Below are 21,071 nucleotides of genomic sequence, written 5' to 3'. Positions count from 1 at the left end.
AAAGTTGTTTAGTTTTATGAAATGTTTTTTTGCATCTATTAGGATTATTGTATGTTTTTTGTCTTTTTTTCCTATTTAATAAGATGTATTACATTAATTGATTTTCAGATGTCAGACCAACCTTTTTCTTCTAGGATAAGTTGTATTGGTTCTTATTTGTTTGGTCTCGTACAACAAGTTTTTTGCTTGTTCTATTTTTTTAGTTTGTTTATCTGAGATAGGTGAATTGACTTGTCTGACATCAAGTTAATAGTGAAATGATGATGGGATTAAATCTTACATAGGATTAAGCAGCTTTTAAGTCTTCTTCCTCTAAGTTCAGTCTCTGAACGTAAGTCTCGCCTGAGTATGAGTATGTTTTTACATTGTAATTTGGTCATATGTAAACAGAGCTAATGATTTATTTTTGCAGGGTTAGAGAATCCTAGGCTAGGTAGCAGCTACCAAGGAGGAAGCCTGAGTCTCATGACCCTTACTGATGATAGTGTGGTGAATCCTGTTTGAATTGATGGATGTACTTTGGAAAGAAGCCTGGAATCTAAGAGTTCGCCTGAATTTACAAGTTTGTGAAATCACAGTTGGGAGGACAAATTCTCTAAGTTTTCTAAATGAGCAGGGACCTATAAAAATGAAGAGAACTGAATGTAAGAAGTGAGCCTGATTGAGATAGATTTTGATTTTGGGGGGGGAAAAACAGAATTAAATTTGGACCAACTATTTCAAATGGGATAGATGGCAGGCATTTCAAGTAAAAAGCAACTAAATAAGAATGAAGACTTTCCTAGATAATTATTTCTTTATTCTCCTCAAACTTCCTCTAGGTTTTCCCTATTACTCACCAGTTGGTAACAATGCTTCCTATTATCACTGAAAGACAAGCAGTCAAAAGGGAGCTTCCCCAAGCTCCTACCATCATATCTACCTACCTACCTACCTACCTACCTGTGTATCTTAATTCTTGTTAATATGGATAAACTATTTATTCTGTCTTAGGTCTGCTCTGACTTGCGGCTAGATCCAGTTCCCTTCCACCTACTCAAAGACATTGCCTCAGCGTCTCTTCCCCTTGTCTTCTGCATCAGAATTTCCTCTTGACTACTAGAGTCTTCCTATAAATATATAAAGCTGCTGTAATTTCTTCCATCTTTAAAACCAACCAACTCAAAAAAAGAGAGAGAGAGAAGAAAGCTACCTTTCTTTAACCTGCTTTCTCCTTCACCTGCCATCAACCTTCTCTGCTTCTCTTTATGACAAAACTCCTTGAGTTGTCTGTACCTCCTCCCCCTGTCCTCACATTCTCTCTTGAATGCATTCTAATAAGACCATTTGCCTTTACCTCTCCAATGAGAGTCACTAATGACCTCCACATTGCTGAATCCCATGGTCATTCATTCTCAGACTTCCTCTTCACCTATCAACAGAGTTAAACACAATTGATCACCCCATTTTTTTTTTTAAGTACCTTATCACCTAGCTTCTACAACACCAAAGCTTTTGATTTTTCTTCCAACTCAACTGGCCATTGCTTCTTAGATGTTTTTCTCTTCTCCAGTTTTGCAATATTAGGGTGTCCCAGGGCTCAGTCCCTGGACTTCTTTTCCATCTACACTTGCTCTTTTGGTGATCTCTTTTCGTCTGGTGGTTTTAAATGTTCTCTACAAACTCCCACATTTATATCTCTGGTCCAGACCTCTCCCTGAAACCAAATTGTTATAACCCTGACTGCCTACTTGACATTTCCACATTGTTGATTTCCCTCAAATTTGCTCTTTCTACATGCTTTCCCATATCAAGTAATAGTAGTCCCATCTATTTATTGAGGCCAAGAAACTTGAAATATCACTGACTTCTGTCTTTCTCTCTCTTTCATCATTCATCACTTCCTCAGGAAATCGTGTCAACTCTACCTTCAAAATATATCTCCAGTTCACGTTACTTATACTGCCAGATGCCTGGTCCAAACCACCAGCATCACTCTCGTGGATTAATGTAAGAGTTTCCTGAGTAATTTGTCTGCTTGTGTTTTTTAAAAAGATTTTATATTTATTTGAGTGAGAGAGAGCAAGCGAGCACAAGCAGGGTGGGGTGGGGAGGGGCAGAGGCAGAGGGAGAAGCAGACTGCCCTCTTAGCAGGGAGCCCCACTCAGGGCTCCAATACCAGGATCCCGGGGTCATGACCTTAGCTGAAGCCAGACGCTTAACCAGCTGAGCCACCCAGGTGCCCCTGTCTGCTTGTATTTTGTATACTTTTCTCCGTGCATAAATCAAACTTAAGACATCCAGAAACCAACCTTCGGTCTCCCCCCCCCACACACACATACACACATTCCCGAACAACAAAAATCTGTTCCTTTAGTCTTCTCCATCTCAGCAAATGACCACTCCATCCTTGTAGGAGTACTGGCCAAAAAAAGGATAGAGTCAACCCTCACTCTCTTCTTATGCAACCCACATCCGCTTCTTGTTGGCTCTATCTTGAAAAATGTATTCAAAATAAAACTCCTTTTCGGTATCTGCCCCACTGCATTCCTGATCTAAGTCATCATCATGCCTGAATTATTGTGGCAGTCTCCTGGTTGGTTTTCTTGTTTCTATATTTGCCCCCTTAGAGACTGTTAGTACCACAACCAGAGCAGTCCTTTTAGAAAAAGTAAGATCATTTCACTCCTCTGCTCAAAGTCCCCTTTGGCTATTCAGGAAAAGCCAGAGTCCTTGTAATGTCATACAAGGCCCCATAAAATCAGGGTCCCATACATGGTCCTAATCACTTCTGAGGCTTTATCTCCTACTGCTCTTTGTTCTTGCTCATTCTGCTCAGCCTTGTGTTCTTTGGGACAATCTAGGGACACTTTTGCTTCGGGGCTTTTTAATTTGCTGTTTGCTCTGCCTGGCGATACTTCTCCCTCAGATAATATTTGGCTAACTTCCTTAACCTCCTTTAAGTCTTTATTCAAGTGTGTCTTATTAAAGGGCCTTCCTGGACCATCTTATTTAAAAATATGACCCTCCTAACTACTTCCACACCCAGGTACTCCTTATCCCCTCTCTCTGCCCCTTCATGGTATTTCTACCTATATGACATACTATGTATTCTACTTAATGTTCATTTTCTCTCTCTCCCTGCTGGATTGTACACTCCATGAGGATAGGGATTTTTGCCCGTTTTTATTCAGTGGTGCATCCCTAGTTCTTAAGACTATAATCTGGCACATAATAGGCTCTCAGTAAATGTTTGTTAAATGATGAACAGATTTGTCCTTTAAAAATTCCAAATATTTATATATGATTAGTAGTTTTACCTAATGTTTTTGATCTTTACTCAAAAGGTCTTTAAACATCATTTTACTTGGTATTTTATTTTCTTATTGCTGCTGTAATTTGAGGCAAATAATTTCTCTGGGCTACAGTATTCTGTTTTATAAAATAGGAGGGTTATAGTAAGTGACCTGTAATCTCCCCTGTAGCTCTAACATTGTATGAATTTATTAATTATGTTTTATACTTTTGACCTCACTCAAGGTTTCCATTTCATTTGCTCTTCATGCTGAGCTTACACTAGTGGTAGGTTTTACCTGTGGACGGTGAGGTCGGGGTGGGACAAGTTCATTCTGCTCTGCTCTGCTCTGACTCCACCACTGATCTTGTCAGAGTAGATGCAGGTTGAATAGGTCACAGTGGAATAGAGGGCAGAACAGGAGGATGTAGGAAAGTATGGGTACATGTCCAGCAAGAGGGACACAGTCCCAGGGACGCTCAGCTGTGCTGTTCCCCAGAAGGGGACTTTATCAATTACGGAATCCATGCCAAGAGACGGAACCCATGTATGATAGAGGCCATTTCAGGGTTATGGTAGTAGCAGAGGAGATTCAGGTACTAGTTTTCCTGCAATAAAAAAGCTGGTGCATGATACATTTTGCTAGGTGTCTAACCAAAAGAGCTTGCTCTAATTGCTTTGGTCTAGTAAACTCTGTGTCCTCCCCCTTGCATTGTTCTTTATATTGCTCTAGTATATTACTTCATTGTCTAGGCCTCGCCCTTACTTATTTAGCCCTTTTATGATGACAGGAATGAGATTGTCAACAACTTTATTGACTACCCACTGGGCACAGAGGCTAGAAATTGCTGCTTTCATATCTTCTAACCTTTTAAAGTGCAATAAAGGAGGTATCTGGTATTACTTTATACTGTGTTTATTTAGATTATGTTTTTGGAGGAAAATATTTCTTTTAATTTCCCTCTAGGTGTAGTGAGCATAATTTGCTTTGTGTCCTGTGTTGGACGCTTTTCCATGTTTCTCAGAAAAAAAGATTTAGGAGACTGGAAATATTACAGAGGAAGATAAATATTCTTCTGGCATGCTAGGCCCATTCTGGTAGGCAAAAGACTGAATATGTTGACTTAGATTTTTTATTTTAATTTCTTTTTTTTTTACTTAGATTTTTAAAGCTGTCTTAAGGTAGAAATGAATGGTCCATTTCTGGTCTTGCTCTCAGTATCACTGACCATGATTAGAGGCATATGCCAAGGAGACGTCAAATTGATTCCTTTTGAGTAAGGCAGTTTGATATTATGCTGCACGAGTCGTCATCCCTTCAGGGCCCCGAGATGAGATCACCCTTGGTAGAAGTTGTCACTCAATTCTTGGCTTAGGTTCCTGGCCGCCCCCTACCCCCACCCACCAGAAATCTACAGCAGTCATTAATGGATGAAACTATTAGACATTTTCATCATCTGAACCCACTAACTCATCCTCACATCACTAAAAGTGTAGAAGCAGATATTGTGCCTCCAGGTGTGATGTAGTACAAAGCATACGGTGCCTTCTGTAAAGTATTTTTGTCCCCCAAAAGTTGAAACTGAATATAATCAAGACTTTAAGCCTTTTTTATCTGGGTTCTGGGAGAAAATTAAGTCCCACTGCCCTAAGGAATCCACTGTATTTAAGAAACTTCTCTCCTATTCCCTTAGAATAGTGCTGTGTACCATACTGGGGAGAACAGAGAAGATAGCCACTCAAATCATTGTCTGTGTTTTCTGGTTTAGATGAAGACAGTATGTAAAGAGAAAAGGAGTGAGGATTCCATTTATGGGAAATAGAGGGGAAAAATTATACTATGAGAAAGCAGAAATCTGGAGGATGAGTCATTCAGAAGTAAACTGATAATTCTTTTAATAAATTAATGGATTAATTTTTTTATTTTTTTATTTTTTTTAAAGATTTTATTTATTTATTTGAGAGAGACAATGAGATAGAGAGAGCATGAGAGGGGATAGGGTCAGAGGGAGAAGCAGACTCCCCGCCGAGCAGGGAGCCCGATGCGGGACTCGATCCCAGGACTCCAGGATCATGACCTGAGCCAAAGGCAGTCGCTTAACCAACTGAGCCACCCAGGCGCCCCGGATTAATTTTTTTAAAATGGGGAGGTAGCTCTAGATTAAGACAGACTTAGAGAGCTAACAACCACCAAATATAATGTATGGACCTTGTTTAGATCCTGATGTGAAAAAACAATCTGTCTTGGAAGCAATCAAGAGAATTTGAATAGAGTTTAAGTTATTCATTTTGGTAAGTATGATGATGGTATTATAATTACATAAGAAAATATCTATACAGATATAGATACTAAAGTATATAGGGATGAAATAAAATTATATTTGAGATTTACTTTAAAATAATTCAACAAAATGAGACAACAGAGAGAGATGGAATAAGTGTAGCAAAAGTTTGTGACTAGTGAGTCTAGATGATGGGTATGTCAGGGTCTCATTATCCTATTCACTCTATTTTTGAGTATGTTTGAATTTTCTTAAAAACAATTTATTTTAGAAACCTTCGGCCTGAAAGAACCTTGTTAGCATTGTTAAGTGTCCTCTCACTCTCTCTGCCTCCCCTCCCTAAATAATAGAAAGTTTAGGTATGAAAGAAGTATCCCTTGGCTGTGGGACTTCTGACATAGTAGTTATTATCTATTATTATCAGAACCTAGGGGCTGCAGCGTTTTGTGGCCTTTCTATAGGAAGGAGTGATTAAATAGAAATTAGGTTCATTCCAGCAGGCCAGGTCTGTATGGAAGTTCCCTTCACATAGCTCACATCCTAACTAATCAGATAGGCTCTCAGTCACCTGGTTTTATAATTGGGTGAATTCCCAGGCATACAAAACTTGAGAAGATGAAAGATGAAAGACCGTGGAGAACATGAGAGTACAAATGACAAATATCACTAAATGGTGATTGTGAAAGAAGCTTTGAAATCTTAGGGAGAGATGCGAGTAAGAGAATATTTATATAGCTCAATTCAGGGATGGGAAAAATCACTTATAATTCTTATCTTCCCTCTGAATAGAGTCTTCCAGAAGTTGAAAAATTGCTCTTTGTTGTCAAAGCTCTTTCTTGCTTGTCTTTAAAGGCCCTACTGCTGTAGGATAATTTGTACAGTGGCTGAGATCGCAGTCCCAGTTTAAATCCTGGTTCTACCACATACCAGCTGTGTGGCCTTAAGCAAGTTACTTAAACTTTGTGCCTTAGTTTCATCATCTACGAAATAGGAATAATAATAGTGCTTACTTCCTAGAGTTGTTGTGAGAATGCAGTGAGGTCATGTGTATATGATAGTATAGTGCTTAGCATGTGTTAAGAACTGTAAGAGGCAAGGTCTTCTCTGTGTTGGCACTCCATGGAATCCTGATGCTTCAGATACTTTAGCTGGGAGTGAGCTAGGTAGGTATAGGAACATAGGGACATCCAATTTGACCTTTTAATGCCTAAGAGAAAAAGTTTTCTATATGCCTAGGTTATTATGACATTTATATTTGATTTGCATCTAGTTCTTTGATTTTATTCATTGTTCCATCTTACATGGAGCTTTTATACCACTAAAACCCGATTTTGTTTTTAAGTTGGAAAATCCAGGAAAGAGTTTGCCTGGTTGCCAAATGGATGGGTGTGTCATTTAAATTGCAAATTAGCACACCTTCTTTATTGCTCAACCAGAGGTGAGATGATGCCTACATTAAAATCCTTCCTGCTCAGAACTATAGGTACCCTCATCCAACCCTCCACCCACCTTATCAAGATTGGGTTATGGTTCAGCTGGAGGAGGGACATGCCTTAACCTGCTTTCATAGGTGGGCACTGTGGTTTTTTTTCTAAGGAGTTCAAAGCAATTGCCATAGAGCTGACCAACCCATCTTTTTCTGTCAGTCATCAGTACTTAATGTCCAACACATAAAACCTGACTGTCATACAGCTCTTACAGGGTTCAGGGTCAGGAAGTGTTCTTTCCCATAAGATAACTTTGTTCTTACTTTCCCAGTAACTTGGGCCAGGGATAGTAGATGAAGGCGAACCAGAAGCAGAGCTGAGACGGGGAGGGGGGGCTACAGACGCATAAGGCAAAGAACGGAACTGAGACTAAGATTAGCAATGGAAGGTCAAGGGTAAGGAGTTTGAAGTAGAGCAGGATTTGAGCATGAGCTGACACAATAGAAACCGGTAGGTTAGCTAGACATGGGTCTCTGAAAAAGGTGGAGGTATTTGTTACTGGTCTAGAAGAGTGACATTTAGGGGCCTACACTATAGTATCTGTAGTTAGTAACAGTAAGGCTATAGAGTAAGTATAGACCTACAGATAGGGGCTCAGGCTGGAAAATTCATTCATGAAGGCATGTCATCTGACACAGGGAAACAAGGATACCCAGAGACTTAGTTAATGCTCTTCTAAATGTGTATTTTTCTAGCGATTACATTTTCTGAACTCCTTACCTACCTTTTCCTCTTGTCTATTGGCAATATGGAAATGTATACTAATGGCTATTAATGAAACTTAGTTTGACTCTGGAAGTAAAATGCAATTAGATCCATATAACTACATACCTGACCTACTGAGGCAGTAGGAGATAAGGAATTTATTTAGGCTGCCGTATAGTTCTGCTATATGGCATACAGGAAGTAGGCTGTGATGCCAATTTCAAGACACATTGCTCGGAATTAATGAGCCAGTTACCCTAGTTACCATCAAGCCTCATGCCCCTGTGCTTGCTAGGAGCCCTTTCTCACCTGAGTAGTTGGGACCATAGGTCTTGGCAGGTAGAATGATACATAGGGAGATTCACTGTATTCAGCCAACACATAGGGAGATTGGTTCCAAACTGGGTATTGACCCTACATGAATCTCATAGGTTGAGTCTGGCCTCTCCTTGGGAGTCCCAGATGCTGGGTGCTGGCTAATAACGTTAGGGTTAGGAGAGTCCCTTAGGATTAACAGACCTTTCGGTCACTTGAAATGCCTTCCTATTCTGTTTTAAAATTCTATTTACCCTTAAGGCAAAGTACTAGTACCATCCCCTCTATGAAAAGTTATTTTGATTTCTCTCAATCCGAAGCAATTATTCCTCCTGCCTAACCATAGTATACTACCTGTAACTCTGTGGAGCACATATTTTTTCTGCCTTAAATGATAATTATTTATATATGTTAAAAGATAATTTTCAAAAACGGTAAATCGTGACTGTCACGTAGATGTTACATGAACATATGTTGATATTTAAATGAACATGTGTTAAAGCCTTTAACCCGGGGCGCCAGGGTGGCTCAGTCATTAAGCGTCTGCCTTCGGCTAAGGTCATGATCCTAGCATCCTGGGATCGAGCCCCCCCACCCCCAAATCAGGCTCCCTGCTCAGCGGGGAGCCTGCTTCTCCCTCTCCAGCTCCCCCATGTTTGTGTTCCCTCTCTCGCTAACTCTATCAAATAAATAAATAAAATCTTTTTAAAAAAATAAAGGCTTTAACCCATGAGGGAATAAGCAGATGTTTTAACTGGTTCTACGAAAAAGTAAAAGAAAAAAATACTCCTAAGGATAAAGGCATGTTGAACTGAAAATTCAAATGGAGGCAGAATTGATTTTTTCCATAGTTATTTACGATTTGCAGAATTGTAAATTAGATCAAATATAGGCTAAAACCAGATAAACTGGAGGGCAGTTATCTATCAGTGGATAATAAAATGTTTTCTACCACTTCCCTTGTTTTGATCAAGAATAGTCTCAAAGAAAGACTAGTCTTTTTTTTTTTAATTTTTTTACTGTTATGTTAATCACCATACATTACATCATTAGTTTTAGATGTAGTGCTCCATGATTCATTGTTTGTGCATAACACCCAGTGCTCCATGCAGAACGTGCCCTCTTTAATACCCATCACCAGGCTAACCCATCCTCCCACCCCCCTCCCCTCTAGAACCCTCAGTTTGTTTTTCAGAGTCCATCATCTCTCATGGTTCGTCTCCCCCTCCAATTTCCCCCCATTCATTCTTCCCCTCCTGCTATCTTCTTCTTCTTTTTTTTTTTCCTTAACATATATTGCATTATTTGTTTCAGAGGTACAGATCTGAGATTCAACAGTCTTGCACAATTCACAATGCTTACCAGAGCACATACCCTCCCCAGTGTCTATCACCCAGTCACCCCATCCCTCCCACCCCACCCCCCACTCCAGCAACCCTGTTTGTTTCCTGAGATTAAGAATTCCTCCTATCAGTGAGGTCATATGATACATGTCTTTCTCTGTTTGATTTATTTCACTCAGCATAACACCCTCCAGTTCCATCCACGTCGTTGCAAATGGCAAGATCTCATTCCTTTTGATGGTTGCATAATACTGCATTGTGTATATATCCACCACATCTTCTTTATCCATTCATCTGTCGATGGACATCTTGGCTCTTTCCACAGTTTGGCTATTGTGGACATTGCTGCTATGAACATCGGGGTGCACGTACCCCTTCGGATCCCTACATTTGTATCTTTGGGGTAAATACCCAGTAGTGCAATTGCTGGATCATAGGGTAGCTCTATTTTCAACTTTTTGAGGAACCTCCATACTGTTTTCCAGAGTGGCTGCACCAGCCTGCATTCCCACCAACAGTGTAGGAGGGTTCCCCTTTCTCCGCATCCCCGCCAACATCTGTCATTTCCTGACTTGTTAATTTTAGCCATTCTGACTGGTGTGAGGTGGTATCTCATTGAGGTTTTGATTTGGATTTCCCTGATGCCGAGCGATGTTGAGCCCTTTTTCATGTGTCTGTTGGTCATTTGGATGTCTTCTTTGGAAAAATGTCTGTTCGTGTCTTCTGCCCATTTCTTGATTGGATTCTTTGTTCTTTGGGTGTTGAGTTTGATAAGTTCTTTATAGATTTTGGATACTAGCCCTTTATCTGATATGTCATTTGCAAATATCTTCTCCCATTCTGTCTGTCGTCTTTTGGTTTTGTTGACTGTTTGCTTTGCGGAAGCTTTTTATCTTTTTTTTTTTTTTAAGATTTTATTTATTTATTTGACAGAGAGAGGGAACACAAGCAGGGGGAACAGCAGAGGGAGAGGGAGAAGCAGGCTTCCCGCAGAGCAAGGAGCCCGATGCGGGGCTCGATCCCGGGACCCCGGGATCATGACCTGAGCCGAAGGCAGACGCTTAACCGATTGAGCCACCCAGGCTCCCTGCGAAAGCTTTTTATCTTGATGAAGTCCCAATAGTTCATTTTTGCCCTTGATTCCCTTGCCTTTGGCGATGTTTCTAGGAAGAAGTTGCTGCGGCTGAGGTTGAAGAGGTTTCTGCCTGTGTTCTCCTTTAGGATTTTGATGGACTCCTGTCTCACATTTAGGTCTTTCAACCATTTGGAGTCTATTTTTGTATGTGGTGTAAGGAAATGGTCCAGTTTCATTCTTCTGCATGTGGCTGTCCAATTTTCCCAACACCATTTGTTAAAGAGACTGTCTTTGTTCCATTGGACATTCTTTCCTGCTTTGTCAAAGATGAGTTGACCATAGAGTTGAGGGTCCATTTCTGGGCTCTCTATTCTGTTCCATTGATCTATGTGTCTGTTTTTGTGCCAGTACCATACTGTCTTGATGATGACAGCTTTGTCATAGAGCTAGAAGTCCAGAATTGTGATGCCGCCAGCTTTGCTTTTCTTTTTCAACATTCCTCTGGCTATTCGGGGTCTTTTCTGGTTCCATACAAATTTTAGGATTATTTGTTCCATTTCTTTGAAAAAAGTGGATGGTATTTTGATGGGGATTGCATTAAATGTGTAGATTGCTCTAGGTAGCATTGACATCTTCACAATATTTGTTCTTCCAATCCATGAGCATGGAACGTTTTTCCATTTCTTTGTGTCTTCCTCAATTTCTTTCATGAGTATTTTATAGTTTTCTGAGTACAGATCCTTTGCCTCTTTGGTTAGATTTATTCCTAGGTATCTTATGGTTTTGGGTGCAATTGTAAGTGGGATCGACTCCTTAATTTCTCTTTCTTCTGTCTTGTTGGTGTATAGGAATGCCACTGACTTCTGTGCATTGATTTTATATCCTGCCACTTTACTGAATTCCTGTATGAGTTCTAGCAGTTTTGGGGTGGAGTATTTTGGGTTTTCCACATAAAGTATCATATCATCTGCAAAGAGTGAGAGTTTGACTTCTTCTTTGCCGATTTGGATGCCTTTGATTTCTTTTTGTTGTCTGATTGCTGTGGCTAGGACTTCTAGTACTATGTTGAATAGCAGTGGTGATAGTGGACATCCCTGCCGCATTCCTGACCTTAGGGGGAAAGCTCTCAGTTTTTCCCCATTGAGAATGATATTTGCTCTAGGTTTTTCATAGATGGTTTTTATGATATTGAGGTATGTACCCTCTATGCCTATACTCTGAAGAGTTTTGATCAAGAAAGGATGCTGTACTTTGTCAAATGCTTTTTCTGCATCTATTGAGAGGATCATATGGTTCTTGTTCTTTCTTTTGTTAAGGTATTGTATCACGTTGATTGATTTGCGGATGTTGAACCAACCTTGCAGCCCAGGGATAAATCCCACTTGGTCGTGGTGAATAATCCTTTTAATGTACTGTTGGATCCTATTGGCTAGTATTTTGGTGAGAATTTTTGCAACCATGTTCATCAGGGATATTGGTCTGTAATTCTCCTTTTTGATGGGGTCTTTGTCTGGTTTGGGGATCAAGGTAATGGTGGCCTCATAAAATGAGTTTGGAAGTTTTCTTTCCATTTCTATTTTTTGGAACAGTTTCAGAAGAATAGGTATTAATTCTTCTTGAAATGTTTGGTAGAATTCCCCTGGGAAGCCATCTGACCCAGGGCTTTTGTTTGTTGGGAGATTTTTGATGACTGCTTCAATTTCCTTAGTGGCTATAGGTCTGTTCAGGTTTTCTATTTCTTCCTGGTTCAGTTTTGGTAGTTGATACATCTCTAGGAATGCATCCATTTCTCCCAGGTTATCTAATTTGCTGGCATAGAGTTGCTCATAGTATGTTCTTATAATTGTTTGTATTTCTTTGGTGTTGGTTGTGATCTCTCCTCTTTCATTCATGATTTTGTTGATTTGGGTCCTCTCTCTTTTCTTTTTGATAAGTTTGGCCAGGGGTTTATCCATCTTGTTAATTCTTTAAAAGAACCAGCTCCTAGTTTCGTTGATCTGTTCTACTGTTCTTTTAGTTTCTATTTCATTGATTTCTGCTCTGATCTTTATTATTTCTCTTCTCCTGCTGGGTTTAGGCTTTATTTGCTGTTCTTTCTCCAGCTCCTTTAGGTGTAGGGTTAGGTTGTGTACTTGAGACCTTTCTTGTTTCTTGAGAAAGGCTTGTATTGCTATATACTTTCCTCTTAGGACTGCCTTTGCTGCATCCCAAAGATTTTGAATAGTTGTGTTTTCATTTTCATTGGTTTCCATGAATTTTTTAAATTCTTCTTTAATTTCCTGGTTGACCCATTCATTCTTTAGTAGGATGCTCTTTAGCCTCCATGTATTTGAGTTCTTTCCAACTTTCCTCTTGTCATTGAGTTCTAGTTTCAAAGCACTGTGGTCTGAAAATAGGCACGGAATGATCCCAATCTTTTGGTACCAGTTGAGACCTGATTTATGACCTAGGATGTGATCAATTCTGGAGAATGTTCCATGGGCACTAGAGAAGAATGTGTATTCCATTGCTTTGGGATGGAATGTTCTGAATATGTCTGTGAAGTCCATTTGGTCCAGTGTGTCATTTAAAGTCTTTATTTCCTTGTTGATCTTTTGCTTAGATGATCTGTGCATTTCAGTGAGGGGGGTGTTAAAGTCCCCCACTATTATTGTATTGTTGTCGATGTGTTTCTTTGCTTTTGTTATTAATTGCCTTATATAATTGGCTGCTCCCATGTTAGGGGCATAGATACTTACAATTGTTAGATCTTCTTGTTGGATAGACCCTTTAAGTAGGATATAGTGTCCTTCCTCATCTCTTATTACAGTCTTTGGTTTAAAACCTAATTTGTCTGATATAAGGATTGCCACCCCAGCTTTCTTTTGGTGTCCATTAGCATGGTAAATGGTTTTCCACCCCCTCACTTTCAATCTGGGGCTGTCTTTGGGTCTAAAATGAGTCTCTTGCAGGCAGCATATCGATGGGTCTTGTTTTTTAATCCAATCTGATATCCTGTGTCTTTTGATTGGGGCATTTAGCCCATTTACATTCAGGGTAACTATTGAAAGATAGGAGTTTAGTGCCATTGTATTGCCTGTAAGGTGACTGTTACTGTATATTGTCTGTGTTCCTTTCTGGTCTATGTTGCTTTTAGGCTCTCTCTTTGCTTAGAGGACCCCTTTCAATATTTCTTGTAGGGCTGGTTTCGTGTTTGCAAATTCCTTTAGTTTTTGTTTGTCCTGGAAGCTTTTTCTCTCTCCTTCTATTTTCAGTGACAGCCTAGCTGGATATAGTATTCTTGGCTGCATATTTTTCTCATTTAGTGCTCTGAATATATCCTGCCAGTCCTTTCTGGCCTGCCAGGTCTCTGTGGATAAGTCTGTTGCCAATCTAATGTTTCTACCATTGTAGGTTACATATCTCTTCTCCTGAGCTGCTTTCAGGATTTTCTCTTTGTTTCTGAGACTCATAAGTTTTACTATTAGATGTCGGGGTGTTGACCTATTTTTATTGATTTTGAGAGGGGTTCTCTGTGCCTCCTGGATTTTGATGCCTGTTTCCTTCCCCAAATTAGGGAAGTTCTTTGCTATAATTTGCTCCAGTATACCTTCTGCCCCTCTCTCTCTTTCTTCTTCTTCTGGGATCCCAATTATTCTAATGTTGTTCCGTCTTATGGTATCGCTTATCTCTCGAATTCTGCCCTCGTGATCCAGTAGTTGTTTATCTCTCTTTTCTCAGCTTCTTTATTTTCCATCATTTGGTCTTCTATATCACTGATTCTCTCTTCTGCCTCATTTATCCTAGCAGTTAGCACCCCCATATTTGATTGCACCTCATTAATAGCCTTTTTGATTTCAACTTGGTTAGATTTTAGTTCTTTTACTTCTCCAGAAAGGGTTTCTCTAATAACTTCCATGCTTTTTTCAAGCCCAGCTAGTATTAAAGTGATGATTCTGAACTCTAGATCCGACATCGTACTAATGTCTGTATTGAGTAGGTCCCTGGCTGTCGGTACTACCTCTTGTTCTTTTTGTTGAGGTGATTTTTTCCGTCTTGTCATTTTGTCCACAGGAGAATAGATTAATGAGAGAACAAAATGCTAACAGGGTAACAGCGTCCCCAGAAAATATACTCTAAACAAATCAGAAAAGACCTGAAGCAGGGGGAAAAGAAAGAGAAAGAAAGAAGAAAGACTAGTCTTGATCACAAACTAAGGTTGGTCTTGTTAGATTGGATCTGATTATTTATATAGATGCAACAAGAGTGGTAATTTACCATACAGTCTTCTTAAGTTTGCTTTGCTGGAGGTTTTTTGGAGGAATCTCAGATTTGATTTTTAAAATACTTGTTAATTAACTGGACTGTTTAGTTCATCTGTTTTCAACCTGATTGGATTTTTAAATTTTGAGGTTTATGAGTGTGTGTCTTAAACTTCATTTAGGTGCAATAAATAGATACAACTTGAAGAACTTGATAAGGCAACACACAAATTCTTGAAAGAAACCAATGAATTTTCTGGGTTTTTTGTTTTTAGTTTTTTTCTTGAGAGGCCTAGGAATATCACCCTCTCTCTGGCTGAAGCTCTGTCATTATAGACTAAGAAGAACCTGTCCAAGTTCATTGTTAGGAAGGGGAAAACAAGGTTTCAGAAACAGTGCTCAGTAAATAGAAATGATTAGAGCCTACCTTGGCATACAGTGAACATATAGATGATACTGATTCTAGAGAAGGGAAGGTTTGGGACTGAGAATATGAGTTTCTCAGAAGGCAGGTCTAGGATTAGGACTCTTTGTCCCAGGAATTTCAGTCTTGGACTTGGTTGCTGCATCTTGCAGCCTGTCTGTCCTTCATGTATTTTATAAGGCCTGCCAGTAGGAACTAGGAGCCCGGGATCTGAGGCCAGTACTCAAGAGTTTTGTGGAGAAATTCTAGGGTGAATGTATTGCTGGGCCAAAGGAGATTTAAGAGAGTTTTTCCAGACCTGGGGCCTGCCTTGGCTGCCACAGACATCTAGGAGTAGCAGGAATATCTTCAGTCTTTATTGTGTGGTACTGGTTTGTTTACTCAGGCCTTTTAAAATCTTGCTAGGAAAACTTCCCTTGAAGACCTTCCAGTCCTTGCCTGTGAAAAGTATCATGGTTCTTTGAAGTCACATGCTTCTGAACCATATTTCCACTTCTTTTTTTTTTTATTTTTATTTTTTTTATTTTTTATATTTCCACTTCTTATTTGTCCAACCTGTTCTCCCTGTTTCATTCCTCTTGCTTCACAGTATTACAATAAAAATGTGTTCCTAATTGTAGACCTAAGAGAATGGCAGTGTAAGTGGGGAGGCATTCCCACACTTTCCCCAGGTGCTAGGAGGGAATTTGATTTTACGTATGCTGTGGTCCTTGGGAAGAGATGGTAGCTCATCTTTCTATCACCGTCACTGCGTGAATCGGGCATGCCAGTTCTCTATAAGCTTAAATCTCCTTGTCTGGGGAATGGGGAGGAGCATTATCTCCTGGCTATCCAGTGGTGCAGAGGAAGGCGTGAGGTAAGAACTAAGAACTTGGAATCTAAGGAACAGTCCTGAAATCTTGCCTGACATTAACCTGAGTTAACACTGATGGCTGATCCTGCCACTCCATAGCATATTCTCAAAAAGAAAGATTTATATTTACAAGGTAAATTTCTTATTTCTTCTATCTCCTGTTTCTAGAATTAGCACGCTGAGACCTACTAGAAGGAACTTAAAAGTTAATGAAAGACTGCCTTTTTTTTCTTTGCTTTTTTTTTTTTTTTTTTTTTAAGATTTTATATATTTGACAGAGAGAGACACAGTGAGAGAAGGATCACAAGCAGGGGGAGTGGGAGAGGGAGAAGCAGGCCCGTGGCTGAGCAGAGAGCCCGATGCGGGGCTCGATCCCAGAAGGCAGATGCTTAACGACTGAGCCACCCAGGTGCCCCTTTTCTTTGCTTTTTATAAAACTTCTTACAAAATCATTTTAGATATACAGGAAGTTGCAAAAGTATACGTCCTGTGTAGGCTCCATCCAGTTTCCCCCAATGGTTATATTTTATGTAACTATAGTATAATATCAAAACCAGAAAATTGGCATTTGTACACTATGTATGTATAGTTTTGTATATGCCATTTCCACATGCTGATTTGGGCGAATACCACAATCGAGATACAAAGCTCATCTGCCTTTTTCTTTCTACTTTTTCAGAGTCTTCTTATGTTGCTATATATACATATATCGCCAGGGTTTTTAGTATTTAGTGAGAATACTAAATACTAGGGAGAAGTGGGTCTATTCCATCTTGATCCAGAACCAGAAACCTGACAAAGGGCTTTTAAATGGCCATTTCTCCTCTAATAACATAAATCTGATCATGTCTCAACTCTCCTTAAAAACCTCTTCTTTGGGGCACCTGGGTAGCTCAGTTCGTTAAGCATCTGACTCTCGATTTCAGCTCAGGTCATGATCTCAGGGTCGTGAGAGCAGGCCCTGCATCAGGCTCTGCACTGAGCTTGGATCCTCCTTAGGATTCTCTCTCTCCCTTTCCCTCTTCCCCCCACCTCAAAAACAAACAAACATAAAACCTCCTTGTCATATCCTGTCCAAAGGATAAAATCCCAAGCCCTTAACATGGACTTTTTAAGGCTCTTTCGGTATCTTAAAACCAGTAATAAGAGTCCTATGTCTGCAACTCTACACTTAGAGCATGCATTTTCCAGCTACATGGATTTCACATGCACCACTTCTTAAATATACCTTGCTTTGTCAGGCTCCTTGTTGAGCACACACTAGGGCGTGTGCACTCCGCTGCTCCCGTCTCCTCCTCTCTACTTGGCAGGCACCGAGCTATATACTTCAGTTCTGCTTCTTATATTACCTACTGTGAAGCCTTTCAAGACTTTCCCAGTTATCTGATCCCTTCTCGGTGCCACCATAGCAGAATGAACATAATTCTACAAGCTATTTCTTGCTTGAATTCATTTATTCTACTGGAGCTCTTTGAGGTGGAATTATGTCCCTGTGCATCTGTCCCATTCCACTGTACATTCTTTGAGGTTCGGGCCGGCACCTGTCGTATTTCTCAATGTATCCCTAGCACCTAATGCTGTGCCTGGCATACAGTTGACACTTAACACGTGTTTATGAAATGAATAGATGAATGAATTGTTACTTTCAGATACTAGAGCAACTGAAAATTGTCCTCAGCTGGTACAACGAGGCTGCCTGAGGCTAGCGCACTTTTTTCATTACCGTATCTTCTTTTTTATTTCTGCCCAGAACCAACAAAATGACTTCAGGAGACTAATAATTTAACCACTTCCCCAATCTGCTCTCAGGTTATCCTCATAGATATTTGCTGCCATCACTGGTTGACTGTTTGAGAGCAGGGCTGCCTCCTTGCTTGGCTGATAGTGGTCTCCAAAGCCCATTCTTCAGGCCAGTATGAACCATCAGTCCTGCCTTGAACAGATTGAAGCCCTTACTTTTGACCAGTTATATCAAGACTAGGACTTTCTTTGTCTTTCATTGAAACAAAATCCTTTGGGATACATGGTCACTTTGCTTATCTATCTTTTGACTGTTGGCTGGAAGCAGTTTAGTAGCAATTCTTAGGGAAATGTCAGCATCTGACATATTTGAAATAATAATAGATTCTTTCATTTTTTTAGACACTTTACTCAACCCATACATCCATCCTTGTCAACCCCAAATTATTCAACATGTGTTATCATGATGTTTACAATAACTTCAGTGAGTAAAGTCATATATACATAGATACCCACATACAAACATTCACACACATACATGTATACACATGCAGGATATTAAGGATATACAGGTCAAACCTATTCTGCTATATTCATTGGCACTTTTTAAGGACCCTGATCTTGACCCCTATATTTTATTACCATTTATAATGGCCATTGGTGTCCATCCATTGTAGTCAGTATCTCGTGCATATATAATAATTGCTCCACTTACAAAATCTACTTAATATGGCCAAGCACTTTAAAAAAAAAAAGATTGATTGATTGATTGATTGATTTTAGAGAAAGAGAGCACGAGCAGAAGGGGCAGAGGGAGAGGGAGAAAGAATCTCCAAGCAGACTCCATGCCCAGGGCAGAGCCCAAACAGGCAGCAGGCGGTGGGGGGGCTGGATCTCACCATCCTGAGCCGAAACCAAGAGTTGGGCACTTAACCGGCTGTGTCACCCAGGCTCCCCCCGCTTTTTTAGAGAGGGTTGGGGGAGGGGCAAAGGGAGGGGGAGAGAGAGAATCTGACGCAGGCTGTACGCCTGGCACGACCTGAGCCGAAATCGAGAGTCAGGCACTTAACTGACTGAGCCACCTCACGTGCCCCTGGCCAGGCACTTTTTATATGCATTATTTTTTATTCTTATAGCTACCCTGCAAGGGCAGATGTTATTACCCACATTTTACAGACAGAGGACCTGAGATTCAGAGAAGTAGTAGTATCTGAGCCAGGATTCACTCTGCCTCAAAGCCCATGTTCTTTTCACTACAACACTCAGCATCTTAATAAAAAAGCCTAATATGAAATCGAATCTTTAAAAAGTTGAAGAATCTCTATTTCCTCTAAGATCCCAACTCCTCCCCCATTAATCGAGGGTCGGGTTCTTGATTCTGTCACAAAAAATATGCCAACCTCTGTTCAGTAAGACGGAAGTGGGAGGAGGGAGAGGTGTTCAGAGAATATTGCTTGTGTGTGTGGTGGGATTTTGGAGTTCTGTTGCCTAATGGCTTATTCTCATGGCACTTGTTCTCTAGCCTTTGGGTCCCTGGGTCCCTTGGAAAAAAATAGGGAGGACACTGTTACCATATCTAAAGGGGTCTATACAGATCACTGGCTACCCAGAAAGTCCTGTGGGTGATCAGTGAACCAGTAGGAACTAGGAACTCCTACCTAGCAGTAGGAACTGGCATTTGATAGGCAAAAAGGTCATTAACCTTCAGCTCCTGTCCCACAAGTGTCTGATACTAAAACATAGCCAGCATTTTTGACAAATGATAGGGCTATCCACAGCAAGAACTGAAGATGTTTTCCTTTAGTCTTAGATTCAGTAACTCGTCCCTTCCCTCCTTATTTCCTTTGGATACTACTGTCCACACCCTGCAGGGTCAGAGGAGTGTATATAAGGGGTGCCGGATAACAGGAAGGTGAGTCAAGAGTCAAGAGCTTGTGTAGGTGAGTGAAAGGAGTATCTGAGCCATAACATCCTCTTTGTCACTCTCCCAAGCTGCAGGAAGCAAAGAGATTGCCCAGCTCACCCCCAGGAGCAAGTAAGGAATGTTGGTAAGAGTGTTCCGGTTGCCATCCTGGCCCCTGAACAGGGATATATGGCTGGAATTCACAGGAAGTAACTGGAACAAGTCAAAGACTATGTCAGGACTGGCCCTGCTCCCAGCTGCTTGTTGGCACTCCACGAATAATTGCCATACCACCAGGAGGGCGTACTGTTAAGGTCTCTCTGAGAGTTCCAGCCCCGGACAAGCAGGGTCCCCTAAGAGGCACAAACGCAATGTCTCCAGAGGGACATGTGAAACGAGCAGTCATAGGTCTTATTCCTCGACTTCTTGCTGTCAGAAATAGACAGACAGATGTCTCACGCTACTGAAGTCTGGGTAGCCCCTCTGGAGCCCTGGAGATGGCTCCTTCCATTCCTCCAGTACTGTCCATGTCCCCCTCCCCGCTAGCACCAAGTAACATCAGTGGCTTTCTTGGTTCATTGGTATTTCAACTTTATCCTTCCCTTTAGCACCTGAGAAACAAGTAGCTGTCTTCCTGGGGATATCAGCTGATTATTCTAGTTTGTTTTCTATTCCTTCACCTGCTGACTTTTAGGCTTCCTGTCTATTGGGTGTTACTGACCCGGAACTGGTCCATCATACATTCTGGGACAGCAGGTGTCTCCTGGGATTGTCCCAAGTAAACCAGGACATAGACTCACTCTTCCCAGACGGGTTATGCCCATCTCACTGACTTGTAAGAATGAAATGAATGGACATCTCGGCACAGTGAGTGGTCGAATTGAGGATTAAGCTAGCTGCTGTTTGCTGGGCTCTTCCTTCGGCATGTGACCTCCCTGTACCGCACCTAATCCAGCCCTGGCTCCGTCCTTCCATCTCTTTCCTTCTTTCCTCTCTCCCTTTACCTCCTGTCCCCTGCTTGTTGTTGTCTTCATCTCTGCCACCAGACCTCTGCCCCCTGACTGCCCGGCGTTTACGGGGTTTCACAACTCTGCTTATCCTCCTTATGCTTGATTCCAGGCCTGGGAACAGCCAAGCCCATTATTCTGGGCCCCGACCTGTTTGGCGGAGTTGTTGCTCCATTTCTCTGACCTTGCACGGAGGCCCTGAGCACTCCTAAGAGTTAGGGGCAGGGTGGTGGTAGGGCTGAAACCAATTTGCACAGGCACGTTCCTATTTTATGTTCTATTCACAGCTTTATTCTCCAGGTGAATGCTTCTTGTCTAGCCCTGTCTAGTTCACCCTTGGGTTCATATCCAAAGATCTCACAATATCTTCTTTTTATAGGAGGAAACACCCTGGAAGTCTTCAGGCTCGAGGCCTGAGGAAT

The sequence above is a fragment of the Mirounga angustirostris genome, unplaced genomic scaffold, assembly GCF_029215605.1.
Source record: "Mirounga angustirostris isolate CCGP_5_RB_7025 unplaced genomic scaffold, mMirAng1.0.hap1 SCAF_13, whole genome shotgun sequence".
NCBI lineage: Eukaryota > Metazoa > Chordata > Mammalia > Carnivora > Phocidae > Mirounga > Mirounga angustirostris.
This window is presented reverse-complemented; position numbering follows the sequence as displayed.